This window comes from Gorilla gorilla, chromosome 12, assembly GCF_029281585.2.
Source record: "Gorilla gorilla gorilla isolate KB3781 chromosome 12, NHGRI_mGorGor1-v2.1_pri, whole genome shotgun sequence".
NCBI lineage: Eukaryota > Metazoa > Chordata > Mammalia > Primates > Hominidae > Gorilla > Gorilla gorilla.
In genome coordinates, this window is record NC_073236.2 from 25,028,477 (window position 1) to 25,042,481 (window position 14,005).

A 14,005-nucleotide genomic window follows, 5' to 3' on the forward strand; every position below is an offset into this window, starting at 1 on the left:
ATGTCAGTTCCTCCCACATTGAGCTACAGATTCATATAATTTCATTTAAAACTCCATCATATTTCTTTTGTAGAAACACCTAAGGTGATTTTAAAGTGAATAAGGAAAGTCAAGTGACACAGAAGAGACAAGACAACCACTCGGAGAAATAACTCATTGGAAGACCAACCACCAAACTCCAAGACTCTCTGGAAAGCCAAAGCAATGTAGACATCATGGTATTAGCATGAAGTTAGATAAATAAATCAATGGAACATAACGTGAAGGCCTGAAACAGACCTACACATATGCCAAAGATTCACCAGACAAAGGAAGGGTGCCTCAGTAAATTGCCTTTGTCAATCCCCATGGAAAAAGGAATCTTCATTTCTACCTCACGCCATTGATTTGAAGTGATCATTGTCCTAAATGTAAAAGCAAAAATAAAAAGCATTTAGAGAAAAACAAAACAGGACAGCAAGACCACATCTCTCTGACACTCACCTTCTTTCAAAGGGCTCACCTGATTAGGCCAGGCTTACCTAGACAATCCCTTTTGATTAACTCAAAGTAAATGGATTAGTAGCTAATCACTGGAGTGGTTTCTCATCATATTCACAGCCCCGGCTTCCCACACACTCTGGTGGGGAGGAGCTTATTCAGAGGGTGTACTCTGGGGCAGGAATCTTGGAGGTCACCTTAGAATTCTGCCTAGCAAAGATATTGTGTCCAAAGCAAGCTGATTTCTCAAATATATGTCTATTGAGTGTGAAAGCTTCTGCTAAATACCTGAAGTTAAAACTAATGAGCATGTAGTAATTGCAATAGACAGTGGCCTGCTGTGTTTCTTGCAGGAGTGGAGCTCAGAATTCAGGACCCCTCGCTCATTTGCAGGTGTGTGGGGTCAGCCAGGGTCCACTCAGAACTGGGCTGTTGTGAGCTGGCCTGGGGGCCAGAGGTGCTGGGATGGCCTCCAGGATGTGAGCATCCACCTTGGGACCCGTAGAGGGAGCCGCCTGGTGTTTTGAGCAGGAGAGGTTGAGCTTTCTCCCTTTTCCTTATTCACTTCACTGGAGGAATGATGTGCCCACCAGGGGTCTCTGCTCCAGCCTGTCTGGGTGGAGAGGGCCAGTGATGGATAACGGTGGAGGGGAGTGGCCAGAGGGGGCCCACAGTGCTAACATCTGTGTTGTGGGGGTACAGAGGGGCAAGTCCTGGAGTGGTGAGCTTGGAGCCAAGAAGACCCGGGGCAGAAAGGAAGCCCCCACAGTGCTGACCACCCACGTGGGAGGAAGAATAAGAGCTCTTCCAGCTTCCACGGGTGTTGGGTCAGGACGCACGGGGGCTCCATTAAAGGAAAGGCAGGCTGAGGGGCCAGCTGTGCACTCTGGGTTCATGACTGACCCATGGAACGGATGGACGCAGGGGCCAGGCAGGCAGAAGCCAGGACAGACATGTCCTCCAGGGGAGGGTGATGTGTGAAGTCTGAACTCCAGTGTGGGAGAGAGGGGCCTATGTTCCTGACCCCACCTCTCCCTTCCCCTGCTTCTGGGTCGAGGAGAGGACCTTTCAGTGTGAGTGGGGAGGGGCTGAGACACAGGCTCCCCCAGTCCGGGGCTCTGCGGCCACCGTGCTGACCCTGCACAGACCTTCCAGGTCCTGAGCAGCCCTTGGCCAGAAGCAAATCCATGTGGACAGGAGCTCATGGTGAGATTGAGACTTTATTTAGAAATCAAAAAGAAAAAAAAGAAAAAAAAAACCCTCAACAAGCAAGAGAACATGACAAATTCTTGCTACCATAGTAACTAAGATGGTTGGAAGGATGAGCTGGGGGAAGAGCCTGGAGGACCAGTGCAATTGTCCACGGCTTCATCTCCTGAGACCCCAGATGCCTTCTGTGGCCGCTTTCTCCCAAATTCCCAATCTGGCAGTGGGGAGGAGGCTGGCTTGTAAAAGATGGTTTTGAGCCCAACCTCCATGCTCCGTTCCCACCACAAAGCAGCCTCCCACAAGCCAGCTCCCCCAACAAAGAAACTCCAAAGTCCCTGCCCAGCTCGGGGCCTTCCCCAAGACCCTTCCTTTGTGGTCCTGCCACCCTGGTTTTCTGCTTAAAGCCATATCATATATGAGCTTTCTGTTGTGGCCCATCATGCAGGGGCACACTGGGCCTGCAGGCTTGCCTCCTTCTCCATTCAGAGAGCTCACTCCTCAGAATGCCAGCTGTCAGTCCTTGCTCGTCCTCCCCTGCTGTGAGGACAGTGGCCTACCTTGCCTTGGGGCTGGGCCCATGAGAGCCAGACACCGGGGTCTCTGTGAGGAGATGGGTTCAGTGGGTCCTGAAGGCACAGTGCTGTGTCCAGTTGGGGGACAGAGGAGGTGAAATCAGAGAGAAAGAGGCTGCGTGTCAGGGCTTCAGGGACCCCAGACCATGAGGAAGGACCCCAGGCCAGGAGGAAGGGAGTTGTTTTCAATTCAGTGATGAGGACATGGGCATTCAGATAAGGAGTTGTGAACTGTGAGGTGGAGGGTGCACAGGGCCACAGCCCAGCAGTCCTGGGAAGGCTGGCAGGGAAGCTGTGAATCCTGTAAGGTAGAACAGAGTCAGCCAGGGACCAACCAGGAAGAGCCTTCCCCACAGAGAATCCCGCACCACCAGAGAGACCAGTGCAGATGGAGGGAGACCCAGTAGAGACCTTCCCCACAGAGAACCCTACACCACCTAAGAGACTAATGCAGGCAGAATGAGATCCAGTGGAGAACTTCCCCACAGAGAACCAGGCATCACCAGAGAGAGCAGCACAGATGGAGGGAGAACCCAGCAGAGACCTTCCCCGCAGAGAACCCCTCACTACCAGAGAGATCAATGCAGACAGAATGAGACCCAGCAGAGACCTTCCCCAAAGAGCATCCCCACATCACCAGAGAGACCAGTGCAGGCAGAGCGAGAACCCAGCAGAGAGGGGCCCACACATCAGTCACCAGGAACCCCTTCATAAAGTGGCAAGAAGACCCCTTGTCACAGCCACCTGGATGCTACAGGAAAGGTAGTGAGTTGAGCTCTGATTCTGAGCTCTGCTGGGTGCTGGTGAGTCGGGAGCCCTGACTCAGCTCTGCTGATCAGCAAGTGGCAGGGCCCACACCTCAGAGAGTTTTTGGTGTTACCTGCTTTCTTTAAACATATGCATATGGTTTCCTCAGAGGACCTAGTATTAGGGTCGTGCCTAAAGAAATGCCCACCAAAAACAGACACAAGAATGTTCACAGTAGCCTGCCTATTGCCAAAAAACAGAACCACCTCAAATGTATATTCAAAATGAGGAGGTTTCAAAAAGGGTAATTGAAGGCCAGGCACGGTGGCTCACACCTATAATTCCAGCACTTTTGCAGGGCCAGGAGGAAGGATCACTTGCAGTTCAAGGCCAGAGTGGCAACATACTGAGACTCCAAAGAAAGAAAGAAAGAGGGAGGAAGGAGGAAAGGAAGGAAGGAAGGGAGGGAGGGAGGGAGGGACGGAGGGAGGGAGGAAGGGAGGGAATGGGAAGGTGAATAAGATCTTGTGGCTTCAGGGCTCAAAGGGAGCTTGAGTTTGGGACGTTGCTCAGGTCCTCCTGTCCACAGGGAAAGGAGTGGGGAGATGAGGGAGGGAGGGAGGGGAGGGGAGAAAGGGAGCAGGGAAAGGGAGGGAGGGAGATGGGGGGAGGGGACAGAGAGAAGCAGGGGAGAGAAGGAGGCTGGGGAGGGGAGGGAGGGTGGCAGGGGAGGGAGGACCCTGGAGGGAGGTTCACTAGCCAGCAGTGAGGGGTAGCACCATGAGGGAACACAGGGCAGGGGCAGCTGGGTTGGGAAGGAGGACGCCCTTTGGCTGCCTGGAGGGCCCCATGGGTTACCTGGGCACCTGCCACCACCACATCTTGGAGGAGGAGAGCTCCTCATATCCTGACAGTATCTGGCAGCCTGAGTCCCAGGCCTGTATACAGGGCCAGACAGGCCTGCAGACCTATGAGTGACCAACATCAGCCTCTCGTCCAGGGCCCGGCCAGGTGCCTTTGGCTGGGACCTGGCTGTGCGGCCACGGATCAAAGGAGCCTGGCCAGAGAGACCAGGGGGAGGCGAATGGGACCCCACTGGGCTCCAGGACCCACCCTGCTCCCTCCACACATCTGGGCCTGGGTAGGTCGGCCGCTCTGGCTGGAGTCTAGGGGCTGAAGCAAGTCAGGGCTCAAGGCTCCTCCTGCTCTGTTCACTCCTGGGTCCCCTTGAGTGTCTGGTTCCTGCCGGTTTTCCCAGGAGACCCCAGGCCAGCTGCAGGAGGCCGGGGTTGGAGCCTCCATCCAGCTGAGTCCACTCGCCTCCAAGAGCTCTGCTTAGGGCCCTCTGGGTGCTGCTGTCCACACAAGGCCGGCTCTGTCTCTGCCTCCCTGCCCCACTCAGGGAGGGTTGGGTCATGGTATGGAAGCCCTGGGTTGCTCAGAATAAGCCAATGAGCTTCTGGGCAGCAGGAGTACATCGCCTTCAAGGAGGATCAGTTTCCCAACACTGAGGCCAACACTGTCTGGAGCCCTGAGGAGGGCCCAGGTGGCAGATACCAGGATGGGTGCAGCCTCTGCCACCCTCACCCCCCCAAAGCATCTGGTCTCAGACACATGGAATTGTAGCCGAGGGCCAGGGTCCCAGGAGGATCAAAGGTGGGACCTTCCAGGGTGGTCGCCTGTGACCGTCACTGCTTTCAAACCACCAGGGGCAGTGCATCTGCCCCCACAGCCTGTGCCACCAGGAGAGGCCAGGCCATCCATCTGGGTTTAATCTGGAAATTAGGCAGTGTTCAAGTTCCATTATGTGGCAGAATTAGCCGCAGAAGCCAAGGCAGCGTCGCGCGTGGAGAATGAGCTATGGCTTCGTTAATCAGGGGAGACAGTGCTGGGAACCAGGAGGCCGGCGAGGTCACCAGAGGAAGGAGGGGCTGCAGCCACCGTGGGGTGCTGGACACTTGGGTCCCACCTCGCTGCCAGCTGCCCTCAGAAACCCGGGTCTGGTGGGCTCCCAGCTCTGGCCGTCCCATCTCCGGGCCAGACACCTGCCTCGCTGCCAGCTGCCCCGAGAAACCCTAATGTAGTGGGCTCCCAGCTCTGGCTCCTAGCTCCAGCTGGTCCATCTCCGGGACACTCCTGGGTATGGGTGTTTGTTCTCTACCCTGCTCCTCTGTCCCGAAGCTGGTCTCCCCTCCTCAGACCTGACTCCACTCCAGGAACCCCCATGAAAGGGGCAGGTGGGCCATTTGAGGGGGAGGTTGGGATCTGTGCTGGGTGACAGGGACTTAAACCACCATCTGTGGCAATGCTGGGAGGACAGGACAGGACTCAGCGTGTCCGGGAGAAGCCGGTGCAGCCTGGCCCTGAGGGCCTCAGAGGGCAGTGCCAGGGGAATCTGAGCCTGAGGAAGGACAATGACAGGAGCGGGGAGAAGAGACAGAATGTGTCAAGGGTGGGAAGTGACAGAGAGCCATCGCCTCCTCCTGTGCCTCTTCCCGGGGGTCAGCCTCGAGGGAGGGGCCTCTCCCAGCCTCCTGGAGGCAGGACTTGTCCCCATGCTGGGCCTGTGTGTCCCACTGGAGGCAGGACTTGTCCCCACGCTGGGCCTGTGTGTCCTGGCCAGACTGTGCTGATTCTGACCTGGCGTTGGCAGCCCCTGAGTACTGAGAGACCCTCACCCACAGGGCCCCTGCCGAGGTGGCTTTCCCGGTGCCTGGAGGGTGACCAGAGGGTGACAGTTGCCTCTGTGCTGTGCCCCTCTCTGGACAGGCCACACGGCCAGCTCCTCCTGCCTGCTGGGTCTGGGTACTATTGGCAAGCTGTGCCAGGGCCACCCACCCCAGGGACTGTGGAGGGGCCTGAAGGTCTGGGTCACTGGGGCTCCCCCTCCTGCAACCTGCTGTGAGGGTGGAGCTGCTCTGATAGAGGAGGGGAGGGTGTCAGATTGGGGTGGCCTGGGACAGCCACAGTGGAGACACGGGCACACAGCAGGGACACAGGCACACAGAGGGGAGATGTCCGCTGTTGGAAGACAGAGACAGCTTGAAGGGAGGCAGCCACAGGCCATGGAGCACCAGGAGCCACCAGCATTGGGAAGGGCCCTCCAGTCCCCGGGGGTACAGCCTGTCCTTGCCTTGATCTCAGGTTTCTCCCTGTGAACTGTGAGAGAAGGGATCTGTTTTCAGCCACCTGGCCTGTGCTGCTTCCTGAAGGCTCTCTGTGCTGGCTGCTCTGCCCCAGGCTGACTTTTGATCTGTCCCAAGAAGAAAGAAGAAGAAGCCTGTCTTGGGGGCAGGGTCTCTGCAGCCCCCCAGGCCAGCCCCTCTCAGCAGCAGGCCTGCTGCACTGGGACATCTTCTGCTCCCTGAAGAGAGGTCTCTGCCAGGGGGGAGGCAGGAAGACCCCCTGACTTGGCTGAGGCTGGCGGTTGGGAGTGGAGTGGACTCAGCTCAGAAAGCCCCCCAAACTCCCTGCCGGTCCTCTAAGGGGAAAGCCAGCCCCTGTGCATGGCCGGGCACTCCACCAATCTCCAGGTGTGCACGGCTGCTGCTGTGCCTGCAGGGAGGAGGGCTCTGTGTGCCTGCCACCCCCTCCTCCTCCCCCACAGGCCTTCCAGGGCTTCAGAGGGGTCATCTCTTCGTTATGTATGTGGGTCTTGCCATCTGGCTGCAGCTCCCAGAGGAACTCCTCCCAATTCTCCCCTTTAGGAGACCTCTCCCCTCCCTGTCACCCCCCTCCCAGGGCCTTGCCTCACTATGGCTTTGCTTCTGTGTCTTAGGGTGCAAAGATGCACCTGCCACCCAGTAGCTGTGCTAAGTGAGTTTTCCTCCCCGAGGCCCACTGGCTGGGGGGATGGGGGCCCCTAGGTTTCCAAGGACCAGGAGAGGACAGTGTCAGAGATCAAGCCGCAGGCTGCCTCAGGGCCCCAGGACCCCGCCTTGTGCTCATACCTCCCAGACACTGGTGCCCCCACCCCTGTCTTAGCCGCTCCCCACCACTCCCTGAGCGGGTGCTCTTCCCAGCACCTGGAGCTCTGGGTGGGGTTCAGGCTGGATGGGGAGCAGAATCCTGTGTGTGGGTGGGTTGCCCCACATAAGAGCTGGCAGGTGGTGTGGACACTTTACCTCTGCTGCAGTTCTCTAACTTGTTGGGGGCCAAGGAGTGACAGTCTTACCAGCCAGTGGGCCCTGGGGAAGCCCCTCCTCCCATTCCAGGCTCCCTCTGGGCTGGGCTAAGGGCTGAGCACAGGAGTTGAGTCTGGAAGTGGAGCAGATGTGATGCTTGCAGCCTGGCGCAGGTGTGGACTTCGGGGTCCCTTCCTGAGCCCCCGCCATAGTCATCACAGAGCTGCCCTGGGACCTGTAAGACCAGGAAGCCCCCAGTGCCCAGAAGACCTGCTGGCTGCTCCCATCAGGTTCCCCGCACACACCTGCACTGATGCGATGCTTAGCGGGGTCTCCGCCAAGAACCCCAGGCCAGGGCTGCAGGGACAGCAAGCCATGAGGCTGTTCAGTGCCCAAGAGAGAAGACAGTGGTGATTCAGTGGTGGGGAGCAGTGGAGACCCCCTCACTGGACCCTCCCGGCCACCTCCCTTCATTAGTGCAGGCCAAGGGATCAATTGCAATGGTCTGGGGCCCACAGGTGCTTGCTGGGACCACCTGCTCACAGTGCTCCTGCCCACGGAACACACGAACAATTGTGGGCTCAAACCCTTCACCGTCTCCCATCCTCACCTCTGAAGTGCAAGTAATAACAGAACCCTTGGCAAGGGTTCTGGTTTGTTTTGCTTTTCGTTTTGGGGCTCAGTGAGACTCTAGGAAAAGCTTTGCAGGGTGTGGGTAAGGTGGGTGGAGGGGCTACCCGCAGGTCTTTAGTCAGTGCCATCCCCAGGGCTAGGCGCCCTGTGCACTGCCAAAGTATGTCATGAGGACACAGACTCCCAGAGCTGGAGACAACACTGGGGGCTTCCTTCCCCGACTTAGCAGTCACTGCAGGGACCATAAGGGAGGGGCAGGGAGGTGGGTGCCTCTGAGCATCAGCGTTGGGGGGTCCTTCATGGCCAGCCTCCTCCCTGCTGCAGGGGAGACCTCAGGGCCCCGGAGACCCAGGAAGCCCAGGGCCTGGGGAGGGTGGGGGTCCTTCCTGGGTGGGGGCTCCCCGGGAAAGCACCAAGGGGAAAGGAGACATGCTGCATCTGCACGTTCCCTTCTCGTTTTTCCTTTCAGAATCTGCTTTAGGGCAGTGGAGCCAGGACACCCCCTTCTTGGGTGGTCTCACGTCCTCAGGAGACTTTGCTCTGGGGGGAGGTGGGGTCTCAGGTGCAGGAGAAGAGCTGGTGGCTGTTCAGGACTGAAGAGACTCATGGTACCTGCTGGCTTTCCAGGACAAGAAGGACATCCCGGGGAGAGCACATGGGGTACGAAATGCAGGACAAGAAGGACTTCCAGGGGAGACTATGTGGGGCCCGGGATGGGCTCACCGGGATGGGCTGGGGCGTGCAGGCCTGGCGGGGAGGGGTCTTGGCAGTGGCGGGGGGCAGCCCAGGCTTCAGGGGTTCTCCCTGCTCCTTTGAGGACACGTTGACCATGGTGGGGGGCAGAGAGAACTGCCCCAGAGGCACCGGCCCGGCCGGAGCCCCTTCCTGTGCTCAGGAGTCTCACAGTCCAATATAGAAGACGTCGTGTTCAATTATTCTGCAAAAAAAGTCAGGGGTTTTCACAATTCAACACCTCATTAGCTGATAATTCAGCACAGATTCTCTTCTAACGTGACTATATTTTATACAAATTATTTCGGACAAGAATTCAGTCCTTAATAACATTGATCTTCATAAAATTGTCACCCAGCATCTTGTCTGGGGCCCCTGAACTTCAGTTTGATGTTACAAATCAAAGTGTGAGACAGCTAAGGATGACCTCGTGGTCCAGAGCCCACGGAGGATGCGTTGCAGGCCTGGGCTTCTGAGGGCACTGTCTGCAGAGCTCCTCGGACAGCGTGGAACCCAAGTCCACAAACCATGCAGCCCCCACCCCCATGTCCCCTCGGTGACAGGCAAGTGCCTTGTCCCTGCCACTCGCCCCTGTGGGTCCACTCAGCGCCTCCCACCCTCCTCCGCACAGTTTGGGGACCTGCTGTTTCCCGGACACTTTGAGAAGGGACTGACAGTTTCCTGGATGGCCAAGGGCCTCGTAAGTGCCTGCCAATCCGTGACAGGCACCTGCAGGCACTTGGAGGAAGATTCATCGTGTGGCTCTGAGACACAGCAGGGCCATTGCCTTAATACGTTATCAGGCTTGTTGAAATATCAGTTTTGCACATGGCTTCACAAGGCTGCCTGCAGCCCTGCTCAAGCCTATTACTTAATTCTTCTGTCATTAAGAAATCCAATCTCTGATTCCAATGGCATTGGAGGGGGTGAGGGGAGACACTGGCTAATAGACCTCGAACCATCTGCTAATTGCGGTTCCTCAAACCCCGAGTGAAGATGAAAGGGAATGAGGGAGGTAATGGAAAATCACCAAGGTGCCCGGACAAGGCCCAGATGTTCTCAGGCAGTCCAGGCGCTGTTCCTTCCAGCACCCACCGGCTCCCTTTCTAAGCCCAGACACTGAAGTGGGGCTCTGCATACAAGATTTCCAGAGTTCCTCACAGCTCTGCATGCAAGATTTCCACAGCCCCTCCCGCTCTGCACACACGATTTACACAACCCGTCCTGCTCTGCACACACAATTTCTACAGCCCCTCCCTCTCTGCACACACAATTTCCACAACCCCTCCCACTCAGCACACACAATTTCCACAGCCCCTCCCGCTCTGCACACACGATTTATACAACCCCTCCCACTCTGCACACACGATTTATACAACCCCTCCCACTCTGCACAGTTTCCAGAGCCCCTCCCACTCAGCACACACAATTTCCACAGCCCCTCCCGCTCTGCACACACGATTTATACAACCCCTCCCACTCTGCACACGCAATTTCCACAGCCCCTCCCACTCTGCACAGTTTCCAGAGCCCCTCCCACTCTGCACACACAATTTCCACAGCCCCTCCCGCTCTGCACACACGATTTACACAACCCCTCCTGCTCTGCACACACAATTTCTACAGCCCCTCCCTCTCTGCACACACAATTTCCACAACCCCTCCCACTCAGCACACACAATTTCCACAGCCCCTCCCGCTCTGCACACACGATTTATACAACCCCTCCCACTCTGCACACGCAATTTCCACAGCCCCTCCCTCTCTGCACACATGATTTATACAACCCCTCCCACTCAGCACACACAATTTCCACAGCCCCTCCCGCTCTGCACACACAATTTCTACAGCCCCTCCCACTCTGCACACACAATTTGTACAACCCCTCCCACTCAGCACACACGATTTGTACAACCCCTCCCACTCTGCACACGCAATTTCCACAGCCCCTCCCGCTCCGCATACATGATACCTACAGCCCCTCCTACTCTGCACACACAATTCACACAGCCCCTCCCACTCTGCACACATGATTTTCTTAGCCCCTGCCCACTTCCAGGGGCATTCTGTCCAAGCTGCTCAGGCCCTAGTGTCCTGCCAGAGGATCCAAAAGCAGCTCCACCAGGGAGAGACCAGAGGATGCTGACACCCCTTTCTGATGGGTGGCTGTGCCTCCTGAATCCTCAGCAGCCTCAACTCAGCGGGGTGGGCGTTCATTCCAATGCCCCTGCCCCAGATCCGAGACAGCTCCCCTCCTCTCCTCTCTCCAGGAGGCCCTTGCAGCAGTCGATGACTTTGTGCAGCTCCGACCCCTCGTCCTCCTCCTCCAGAGGGAGGCCTGTTGACAGCAGTTTTCCATATCTCAAGCCCCTTTATAATTGAAGACATTAATTTATCTCTCCATCCTGTTGGCTCCATGGTAAGCAGGCCCCAGTCCTTACCCTGAGATTCTTGTGTTCACCAAACATTAATCATCTCCATCTCTCTTCTGAGCCCTTTCCAACAAAGGGCTTCGTGTTGGTGCACCTTAACAAAATTGTCCACGCTCTCATCAACATGTAATCTGAGCCAAATGAAACAAGGGCAGATTTTAGAAGAATAATTCCCAACGTAAATGACCGTAAACAACTAATTTTCTCTGTGATTCAACACACGGCTCCCTCCTCATCCCTTACAGGGACTGTGGCCTTAGCTCTGTAAATACAAGTGCTTGGCTCCCAGCTGTTGCTCATAAGCAGTGTGGCTCGCGTCCAAGCCTGCGTACCTGTTTTGGCTCCAACTTAATGCTCCCATGTATATTATTGGTGGCTTTCAAATAAAGGAGCGGAAGATAGTGAGCTGAGTCTGCCTCCCTGCTCTGAGGAAGACCGGAGTACAGGACAGATGGACAGATAGACTAGGGCCAGCCCCATCCCTCTATCAGGCAGTGGGTGCAGCCCCCCTTCTCTCCTGCACTGTGCCCTGCCCTCAAGTGCTTCTTCTCCTACAACCTGCCTTTAGAGCTTCAGTAGCCCAAATCTTGGCAGCTCCACAGCATCTGCCCAGGCGCACTTGGAAGTGGGCACTGGCTTGGAATCCTTCTTCCAGCTGTGGAGATGGTCAGGTGTCCCGGTCCTAGCCCTTCAGTGTTAGAGGCTCAGCAGGCTACGTGCACCGCCTAAGGCACGTGATTCTTTGCAGAATCAAAAAGTCCAGGGAAAACAATGAAAAAGACTGCTCATTGAGATATTTTCATCTATTATTATTTTTTAGACAAGAACATTGGAGAGAATGTTTTGAAAAACACATATAACTTTGGTTATGGGGAAAATATAGCAGGATATTAAAAAGTCCATGTGGGAAAGGTGGGCCTTCATTAATTTCTCTTTAATTAGACTTCATTAATTTCCCCTTAAGTAGCCTTCATTAATTTTGTCATTAGTAAATCTGCCCATCCATTTATTCACTCATTCACCTGCTGCCTTCCGAGGGCCGGGATTCTGTGGGCTGTGGACAGCCACCCCAGGGCTGTGGCCGGATGTGTTGTGAGTCTCCAGCTTCTCCCAGACCTCACAACTCTGGAAGCTGAGGTGAGCCCTGAGGAGGCAACAGCAGAATCCCACAGCAGAGGAGACAGTGGCTTGGGCCAGGACGGTGGCCCTGGGCATGGAGGACGGATGGACGGAGCTTGCAGATGCAGGAAGGGCAGAAGGAACAGAGCCAAGGCAACACGTGGGCACCAGGTGTGGGAGAACGGTGAGTGTCAGTGCCTCTTGTCTGGATGGCAGAGAGAGAGCAGCTGGTTTAACATGGAAGGTGGTTGGTTTTCATTGGACTGTGAGTTCTTGAGGGCAAAAGCCATGTCCACCTTGTTTCCCATGTATTCTGATGCTGGCATGAAAGGCAAGAGATGAAATGGAAAATAAGGAATGCTGTTGTGCTTGTGCTGAGTCTTGGGGCCTCAGAAGCTCCCAGCTGCCATGTCTGTGTGTGGCCATGGCTCCCATCTGCAGCCACTCTGTGAGGAGCTGGTGCTGCATGACAGGGGCCACAGCAAATGCCTGGCACCTTTCGAGAGGTCAGTCACCTGCCAATTTCTGAGAGAGATGTGTCCCTTTTCTTTGGAATGCCCCAGAATCAAAATCCATCCTCTCCACCTATGAGGGGTTCCACCAAGCCATGGGGTCATGGAAGGTCCAGGCTCTGGGGCCACATAATACGGACTGTCCCTGATTGACGATGGCTTCACATGGAACTTTCCAACTTTTCCATGGTGTAGATGTGATACACATTCAGTTGAAACTGTGCTTTGAGGACAGAAATTCTAACTTTTGCTTTCTGTACAGTATTCCATGAATTACATGAGCTAGTCCACACTTCAGTACAAAACGGGCTTTGTATTAGATGATTTTGCCCAACCGTAGGCTGACGTAAGTGTTTGGAGCATGTTTAAGGCAGGGCTGGCTAAGCTATGACGCTTGGCAGGTTCCGTGTGCCCACAGCATTTTCAGTTTATGACATTTTCCACTCACAAGGGCTCCTCCAGGCATGACCCCTCATAAGTCATAAATCTGGGCTCCCACCCTGGACTCCTCACCTAGTGCCACGAGATGGGGTTGGCTGCCAAGGTCTACAGAGCCTCAGTTTCTGTATCTGAGGCTCGGGAAGAATCGACTGTCCTGAAAGGTCACTGCAAGGCTGGTGCCTGTCACCTGCTGGCACCCTGTCACCTGCTGGAATCCTGTCACCTGCTGGCACCCTGTCACCTGCTGGCACCCTGTGGTGTGGCTGAGCCGGGACTTGGAGCACTGGGGCCGTCATTGTCGTTGGAAAATGGGTCTCAGGGAACCTTCCCACTGCAACCCCAGCCTGAGGCAGCAGAGACCCCGTGCTGCCCTTCCCTCCTCCCTGACGCCTGAGTCTCCTGCATGAGGCTCCCAGGCCGGAAGGCCTGGGAGGAGGTGCTGGCAACAGACTTCACCAGGGCAGCAGTTCCAGCATGCAAGGCTGGTGAGTGTGGCTTCCTGACAGATGGGGACCAGCTCAGGATCTCGGGGGCATCTGTGGGTCTGCCCCAGTCCGGGGTCCAGACAGGGACCAGCTCAGGATCTCAGGGGTGTCTGTGGGTCTGCCCCAGCCCAGGGCCCAGACAGGGACCAGCTCAGGATCTCAGGGGTGTCTGTGGGTCTGCCCCTGCCCAGGGCCCAGCAAATGTATGTCAGTCTTTCCACAATTACCATGCAGGGGAGCAGAGGCATCACTGTGCAGGGGAGCAGAGGCACTAGGGGGCCAAGGCAAGGGGCCGGCTGGGTGGCTGGTTAGCAACTGGAGGAAATGGAGCTGGCACCTGCTCCCCCCGTTGCTCCATTTGGTCACTGTCTCAATAAAGTGCCTTAGTCATCTGGCTGCAGAGGTTGCCCCCTCCACAGATGAGGAGCCTGGGGTCACAGTGCCTATGTGTTCTCACCAGATTGTCCATCAGGGCGGGATGGAACTGGGGGCCGAAGCCAGGACTGTAGGACCCCTGAG